Consider the following 7,987-nt stretch of genomic DNA (forward strand, 5'->3'; position numbering starts at 1 on the left):
TTGAACTGACCTCAGATGATCTGCCTGCCTTGGTCTCCTGAAGTGCTGGGATTACAGGCATGAGCCACCATGCCCGGCCTATAAACTGATTTTAAATGGGCAAAGGATTTGAAGAGACATTTCTCCAAAGAAGACATACAAAATGGCCAGCAGGTATAAGAAAATGTGCTCAATATCACTATTCATCAGTGATATGCAAATCAAAATTGCAATGATATATCATCTCACACCTGTTAGAATGGTTATTATAAGGAACAAAACAAAACAAAAACCAAAACCAAGATAACAAGCTGTATTAGTCTGTTCTCATGCTGCTATGAAGAAATAGCCCACGCTGGGTAATTTAAAAAGGAAAGAGGTTTAATTGACTCTTTCCTTTTTATAGTTACCAATACAGGCACACCTCATTTTATTGTGCCTTGCTTTATTGAACTTTGCTTGTAATTGTGTTTTTTACAGATTGAAAGTGTGTAGCAACCCTATGTCAAGCAAGTGTATCAGTACCACCTTTCCAACAGCATGTTTTCACAGTTCAGCATGGCTGGGGAGGCCTCAGGAAACTTACAATCACATTGGAAGGCACCTCTTTACAGGGTGGCAGGAGAGAGAAGGAGAACTGAGCAAAGGGACAAGCCCCTTATAAAACCATCAGATCTCATAAGAACTCACTCACTATCATGAAAACAGTATCAGGGAACTGCTCCCAGGATTCAATTGTCTCCACCTGGCCCCTCCCATGACACGCACGGATTATGGGAACTACAATTCAAGATGAGATTTGGATGGGGACACCGCCAAACCATACCACAAGTGTAGCTAAGGAGGTGGAGAAAAGGGAACACTGTACAATGCTGGTGGGAATGCAAATTGGTGCAGCCAATATAAAAAACAGGAAGTTTCTCAAAAAATTAAAAATAGAACTAAGAGATGGTTCAGCAATCCCACTTCTGGGAATGTATCCAAAATAAATTAAATCAGTATCTGGAAGAGATAGCTACAGTCCCATGTTTGCTGCAGCGTTATTTACAGTAACAAAAACATTTAAACAACTTAAATGTCTGTGGACAAATGAATGAATAAAGAAAATGTGGTATATAAAGACAATGGAATGTTATTCAGCCTAAAGAAAGAAATCCTGTATCTGGGACAAGTACGAACCTGCAGGGTATTATGCTAAATTAAATAAGCCAGACACAGAAGGACAAATATTGCCAGGTGGGTTTGGTGGCTCATTCCTATAATCCCAGCACTTTGGGAGGCGGGGCAGGAGGATCACTTGAGCTCAGGAGTTTGAGACCAGCCTAAGAAATATAGTGAGATCTCGTCCTACTAAAAATAAGAAACAATTAGCTAGGTGTGGTGGTACACACCTGTAGTCCCAGCTACTCAGGAGGCTGACGCAGGAGAATTGCTTGAGTCCAGGAGGTCAAGGTTGCAGTGAGCTATGATCATAGCACTGCACTCCAGCCTGGGTGATAGAGTGACACCCTGACTCAAACAAACAAACAAACAAACAACAAACAAAAGGCTGAGTGCAGTGGCTCACACCTGTAATTCCAACACTTTGGGAAGCTAAAGCAGGAGGATGGCTAGAGCCCTGGAGTTTGAGATCAGCCTGGACAACAAAGTGAGACCCTGTCTCTATTAAAAAAAAAAAAAAAGGCCGGGCTCGGTGGCTCAAGCCTGTAATCCCAGCACTTTGGGAGGCTGAGACGGGTGGATCACGAGGTCAGGAGATCGAGACCATCCTGGCTAATATGGTGAAACCCCGTCTCTACTAAAAAATGCAAAAAAACTAGCCGGGCGAGGTGGTGGGCGCCTGTAGTCTCAGCTACTCGGGAGGCTGAGGCAGGAGAATGGCGTAAACCCGGGAGGCGGAGCTTGCAGTGAGCTGAGATCCGCCACTGCACTCTAGCCTGGGCGACAGAGCGCAGACTCCATCTCAAAAAAAAAAAAAAAAAAAAGTTGGCCGGGCGCCTGGGGCCTCACACCTGTAATCCACACTTGGGAAGGCCTGAGGTGGGTGGATAACCCGAAGGTCAGCGGAGTTCGAGACCAGCCTGACCAACATGGTGAATCCCCGTCTTTACTAAAAATACAAAAATTATCTGGAGGTGTTGGTGGGTGCCTGTAATCCTAGCTACTTGGGAGGTTGAGGCAGGAGAATTGCTTGAGCCCAGGAGGTGGAGGTTGCAGTGAGCCAAGATCATGCCACAGCACTCCAGCCTGACCAACAAGAGTGAAGCTCCATCTCAAAAAATAAATACACAAAAATAAACAAATTTTTTTTTTTTTTTTGAGACAGAGTCTCGCTCTGTCACCCAGGCTGGAGTGCAGTGGCGCGATCTCCACTCACTGCAAGCTCCGCCTCCCGTGTTCACGCCATTCTCCTGCCTCAGCCTCCCATGTAGCTGGGACTACAGGCGCCCACCACCGCACCCGGCTAGTTTTTGTATTTTTTTAGTAAAGACGGGGTTTCACCATGTTAGCCAGGATGGTCTCGATCTCCTGACCTCGTGATCCGCCCGTCTCGGCCTCCCAAAGTGCTGGGATTACAGGCTTGAGCCACTGCGCCCGGCCTATAAATACAATTTTTTAAAAGTCACATGACACTTCTTTTCTTTCTTTCTTTTTTTTTTTCTATTTAATGTTTTATTTGGGAAGAAAGAATTGCAGTTCAGGGCATCCATGTAGACCAGGTGGTCCTCGGTATGTCAGAACAACACAGAGAAGGCTTGAGGTTTTATCAAAAGAAATGTCAGTATAGCTCTTTGAGAAAGTTTATTGGCACCGGGAAGGGTCCTGGGAGCTGGCAAGCTACAACTGGTGAGCAACTGGGCAGGCAAAATTATTCCTAGAGCTTCAGCAAGTTATCTCAGCAGTTATGGATAAAGCTGGTTTCAGCTTACAGCAGGCAGTTTCACCAGCTGGATGTGCAGAGAATTACATTACTAGATTAATGTTATGTGCCTGGGGTGCTTTTATCCCTGGCTTCTTGACTTTTAATTGGGTGTGGTAAGAATGACTTAATTTGGTGTCATCCACTTTCACAGCACTGAGCATACTTAGTATATACTGAGGCTTGCTGAATTATCCGTGTGTACCCCACTCCAGGAAGGTTAATGAAGTAGGATTACTACTTAGGCTAAGACCTTTATTAAAATTTTGTCCTCTGGCCAGGCGTGGTGGCTCACGCCTATAATCCCAACACTTTTGGAGGGCAAGGTGGAAGGATCGCTTGATCCCAGGAATTCAAGACCAGCCTGGGAAACAAAGGGTAGACCCCTCTCTACAAAAAATAAAAAATTAGCTAAGCGTGGTGGTACATGCCTGTGGTCTCAGCTACTCAGGAGGCTGAGATGCAAGGATCACTTGAGCCCAGGAGGTTGAAGTTGCAGCAGGTCACGCACACACCCCTACCAGGAATTATCAGTCCTTGTTTGGATTTCCACAGCTCCAAAGATTTCCCGACTGTTTTCAGTGCCCACAGTGCCTAGATCTAGACCTGAAATGAAGATTAACAAATGCCAGCTGGGCATGGTGGCACATCCCTGAAGTCTCAGCTACTCTGGTGGTTGACACAGGAGGATTGCTTGAAGCCCAGGAGTTTGAGGCTGCAGTAAGCTATGATCGCACCACTGTACTCCAGCCTGCATGACAGAGCAAGACTTCCATCTATTAAAAAAAAAAATTGAAACAGAAACAAATACCATTTGCCCAGTGAATAGTAATCTAAGGCTCAAGGAAAGATATTGTAAAATATATTTTACATAATTCGGGCAGTATGAATTCTTAAGCACCGAGTTTATGGGTTTGTGTCTAAAAAAATAGCAAAGCCATTGGCCAATGCAGTCAGCACATTGGTCCTTGGTTCAGATAGTGGTGAATTATATTACTCATGTCATCTTTCAGACAGTGTCTGGGGCCACAATATAGCTTTTAACCTTAGTTTCTTTTTCTTTTTTTAGAGAAATGTATCTTTGCATTCCCAACCCTCAGAATCCATGGGCACACCTGAATGACATTAACTCAAAATAAATTGTCACTGGTGGGCCTGTGAATTGTGTGTAAGCTCAAAACATCACTTGACCTGACTTTCTTTCCTGCCACGTCACTGAATTCTGACATAGAATCTCACTAAAATCCCCACCAGCAAGATTAAGAAGGCCCCCAGGAGCAGAAGCCCTCGCGGCAGCAGAAGCCCTCGTGGCAGCACCAGCTGTGTCCTGGACAACTTAGCACTGTCCTGTAGATGTTCCGGCAAAGGTTCTTCTTGGCGCATCTGCTCATCCAACTGAGTCTCGCCCGTCTTTCCAACATCGTTCATTAAAATTCCTTCATGGTTTTCAGGGCACCCTGGGTGAAATGGGTCCTGAGGGAGGGTGGAATTCCCACTCCGAGCCACGTTTGCTTTCAAATTGGTGTACCTGAGCCTGCTGACACGCTTTTTTCCAATATAGCTGAATAATAAAGGCTAGAAAACACACAGCTTGAAAGACTGTACAGATGATGATCCCTGACCACAGACCCATCACTCCAAGTTTGGTTGCAAACATCAGCGTGATCCCGATGGGGAGGCCAACCACGTAGTACCCAACCGTATTCACAATGGCTCCAACCTTCTGATTTCCACTCCCCCTCAGAACGCCACCGCTCGTGCAAGCAAGAGCTTCAAAGAGGTGGGAAACAGCATAAATTGGAACCACCTGAGCCAACAGATTAATGATGTCTTGGTCGGTAGTGAAAATGTACCCCACATGATCCTTACAGCTTAACAGCAGGACACTGAAGTCTACAGCAAAGTGCACTGTGATTAGTAGGAAAACGGTGGAGGACTTCCGTGACTGCTCCATGTCTCCAGCACCCAGAGCGTTTCCTACCCGGACACTGGCAGCCACACTGAAGCCTGCAGGGACCATGTACACAACGATGGCCAGTTCATACACGATGGACTGAGCGCCCAGCTCCACCATGCCAAGGATGCCGCTGAGGAAGCTCCCGATCTCATAGGCCCACCACTCCATGCATAGCATAAGCATGCTGGGGACGCCCAGGCGGAGGAAGGCGGCCCAGTCCTGCAGCCACTCGAGGGACCAACCTCCCCATGTAGCTTGACGCAGTTTTTTCCCAAGGATGTAGAAAAAGGGAGTAGAGCCAGGGTGTACTGGGAAATCAAATTTGCCACTGCAGAGCTTATCACCCCAAGATGCAGCTGATGGAGAAACAGATAGTTGGTGAGGGCATTGACGAGGTTGGCTGCAACTCCAGTTACGATCTGGGGCAGTAGAATTCCCTGGTTGAGCAAATATTTAACTTGTAGCATATAAAGAAAGGTTGCAGGAAGAGCCAGAATGAAAATCGTGACATAGGTCTGGGTAAGCCTGGACACATCTGGGTCCTGCTTGAAGAGCAGCAGGATGTACTGGGTGTTGAGAAACAGCGCCCAGCAGGGGAAGCAGCAGAGGAGCAGAATGAGCTCACTCCGCTGTAGGATCACGCCCACGTGCTTCAGGTTCTGGCTCCCGTACCTCTGGGAGATGAGGGTGTGGCAAGCAGAAGATAAGCCGAATCCCACTGAGACACCAGTGACATTGATAACCGCGATCGCCAGCATGACTGCGTCCAGCTCCAGCTTGCCCAGGTGGCCACAGAACACGGAGCTTATGAAGCTGATCAGGAACACCATCAGCTGAACCAAGAACGCCGGGCCCACCAGGACCAAGAGCGCCCGCAGCTCCTCTCGGAAGGCGGACAGCCACAGGCAGCGCGACCCACGGAGCTCAAGGGTAGCCTCCGGGCCTCCGGGCCTCCGCGCACGGGCGCGGGCTCCTCAGGATCCTCCATGTGACTGGCGCAATGTGGCAGGGTAGCGCGGAGGCAGGCAGTGGGGACCGGGCAGCGCAGCCCGCTCTGCAGTCCCCGTCCCGGCCGCCCGCCCAGACCCCCAACACTTCTTACATAAAAAATTTAAAATAGTCAAACTCATAGAAGCAGACAGTGAAAGGGTGGTTGCCAGGGGCTGGAGTGAGAAGCGGTGGAAACAGGAAGGTATCAGTTAAAGGGGTACGAAGTTTTGATTATACAAGATTCTGTACAGCATCGTGCTTACAGTTAGCAATACAGGCGTACCTTATTTTATTGTGCCTTGCTTTATTGAACTTTGCTTGTAATTGTGGTTTTTACAGATTGAAATTCTGTGGAAACCTATGTCAAGCAAGTGTATCAGTACCACTTTTCCAGCAGCATGTGCTTACTTTGTTTCTCTGGGTCACATTTTGGTAATTCTCACAATATTTCGAACTTTTTCATGATTATTGTATGTGTTATGGTGACCGATGATCTTTGATGTTACTATAGGAATTATTTTGAGGCACCACAAAGACAGCAAACTTAAATGATAAATATTGTATGTGTTCTGTCTGCTCCAACCACTGGCTGATGCCCCATCTTGTTCCATCTCCTTAGGCTTCCCTATTCCCTGAGATACAACAGTATTGAAAAGATGCCAATTAGGCCAGGCACAGTGGCCCCCTCCTGTAATTCCAGCACTTTGGGAGGTCAAGGCAGGTGGATCACGAGGTCAGGAGCTCGAGACCATCCTAACACAGTGAAACCCCGTCTCTATTAAAAATACAAAAAATTAGCCTGGCGTGGTGGCGGGCGCCTGTAGTTCCAGCTACTGGGGAGGCTGAGGAAGGAGAATGACGTGAACCCAGGAGGCGGAGGTTGCAGTGAGCCAAGATTGCGCCACTGCACTCCAGCCTGGGTGACAGCACTCCGTCTCAAAAAAAAAAAAAAAAAAAAAAAAAAAAAAAAAAAAAAGAAAAGAAAAGAAAAGAAGAGAGGCCAATTAATAATCCTACAATGGCCTCTTTGTGTTCAAGTAAAAGGAAGAGTCATACATCTCTTATTTTAAATCAAAAGCTAGAAATCATTAAACTTAGTGAGGAAGGGATGTTGAAGCTGACATAGGCAGAAAGCGAGGCCTCTTGTGCCAAACACTTAGCCACGTTGTGAATGTAGAGGAAACGTTATTGAAAGAAATTAAAAATTCTACTCCAGCGAACACATAAATGATTAGAAAGCACAGCAGGCTTATTGCTGATGTGGTGAAAGTCTGAGTAGATAGAAGATCAAACCTGCCACCCTTAAGCCAAAGCCCAATCCAGAAGAAGGCCCTACCTGTCTTCAATCCCATGAAGGCTGAGAGAGATGGAGAAGCTTCTGGGGAAAAGTTAGAAGCTAGCAAGGTTGGTTTATGAAGCTTAAGAAACGAAGCCAATCTCCACAAAATAAAAGTGCAAGGTGAAGCAGCAGGTTTTCCAGAAGATCTAGCTAAGATATCTGATGAAGGTGGCTACACTGAACAACAGACTTTCAAGGTAGATAGCACGGCCTTCTATTGGAAGAAGATGCCAGCTAGGACTTTCATAGCTAGAGGGGAGAAGTCAATGCCTGGCTTCAAAGCTTCAAAGGAGAGGCTTGCTCTCTTGTTAGGGACTAATATAGCTAGTGACTTTAAGTTAAAGTCAATGCTCAGTGACCATTCTGAAAATGCTAGGGCCCTTAAGATTTATGCTAATTCTACTCTGCCTGTGCTCTATACATGAAACAACAAAGCCTGGACGACTGCACACCTGTTGACCTCATGGTTTACTGACTATTTTAAGTCCACGACTGAGACCTACTGCTCAGAAAAAAAAAAGCTTCCTTTCAAAATCTGACTGCTCATTGACAGTGTACCTAGCCACCCAAGAGCTCTGATGGAGATGTACAAGATTTATGTTTTTATGCCTGCAACACAACACCACAATATTCATTCTGTAACCCAAGGATCGAGGAGTTATTTTGAGGTGTTTTTTTTTTTTTTTTTTTTTTTTTTTTTTTTTTTTTTTTTTTTTTTTTTGAGATGGAGTCTCACTGTGTTGCCCAGACTGGAGTGCAGTGGCACAATCTTGTCTCACTGCAACCTCCATCTCCTAAGTTC

At 46.2% G+C, this 7,987-nt stretch overlaps 1 pseudogene; it reads right to left on the minus strand.

Moving 5' to 3' along the window:
* Positions 1-4,111: 4,111 nt before the first annotated feature.
* On the minus strand, positions 4,112-5,859 carry LOC108534848 (multidrug and toxin extrusion protein 1 pseudogene; annotated as a pseudogene).
* Between the last annotated feature and the right edge of the window lie 2,128 nt (positions 5,860-7,987).

The sequence above is a fragment of the Rhinopithecus bieti genome, unplaced genomic scaffold (genome assembly GCF_001698545.2).
Source record: "Rhinopithecus bieti isolate Rb0 unplaced genomic scaffold, ASM169854v2 scaffold_11401, whole genome shotgun sequence".
NCBI lineage: Eukaryota > Metazoa > Chordata > Mammalia > Primates > Cercopithecidae > Rhinopithecus > Rhinopithecus bieti.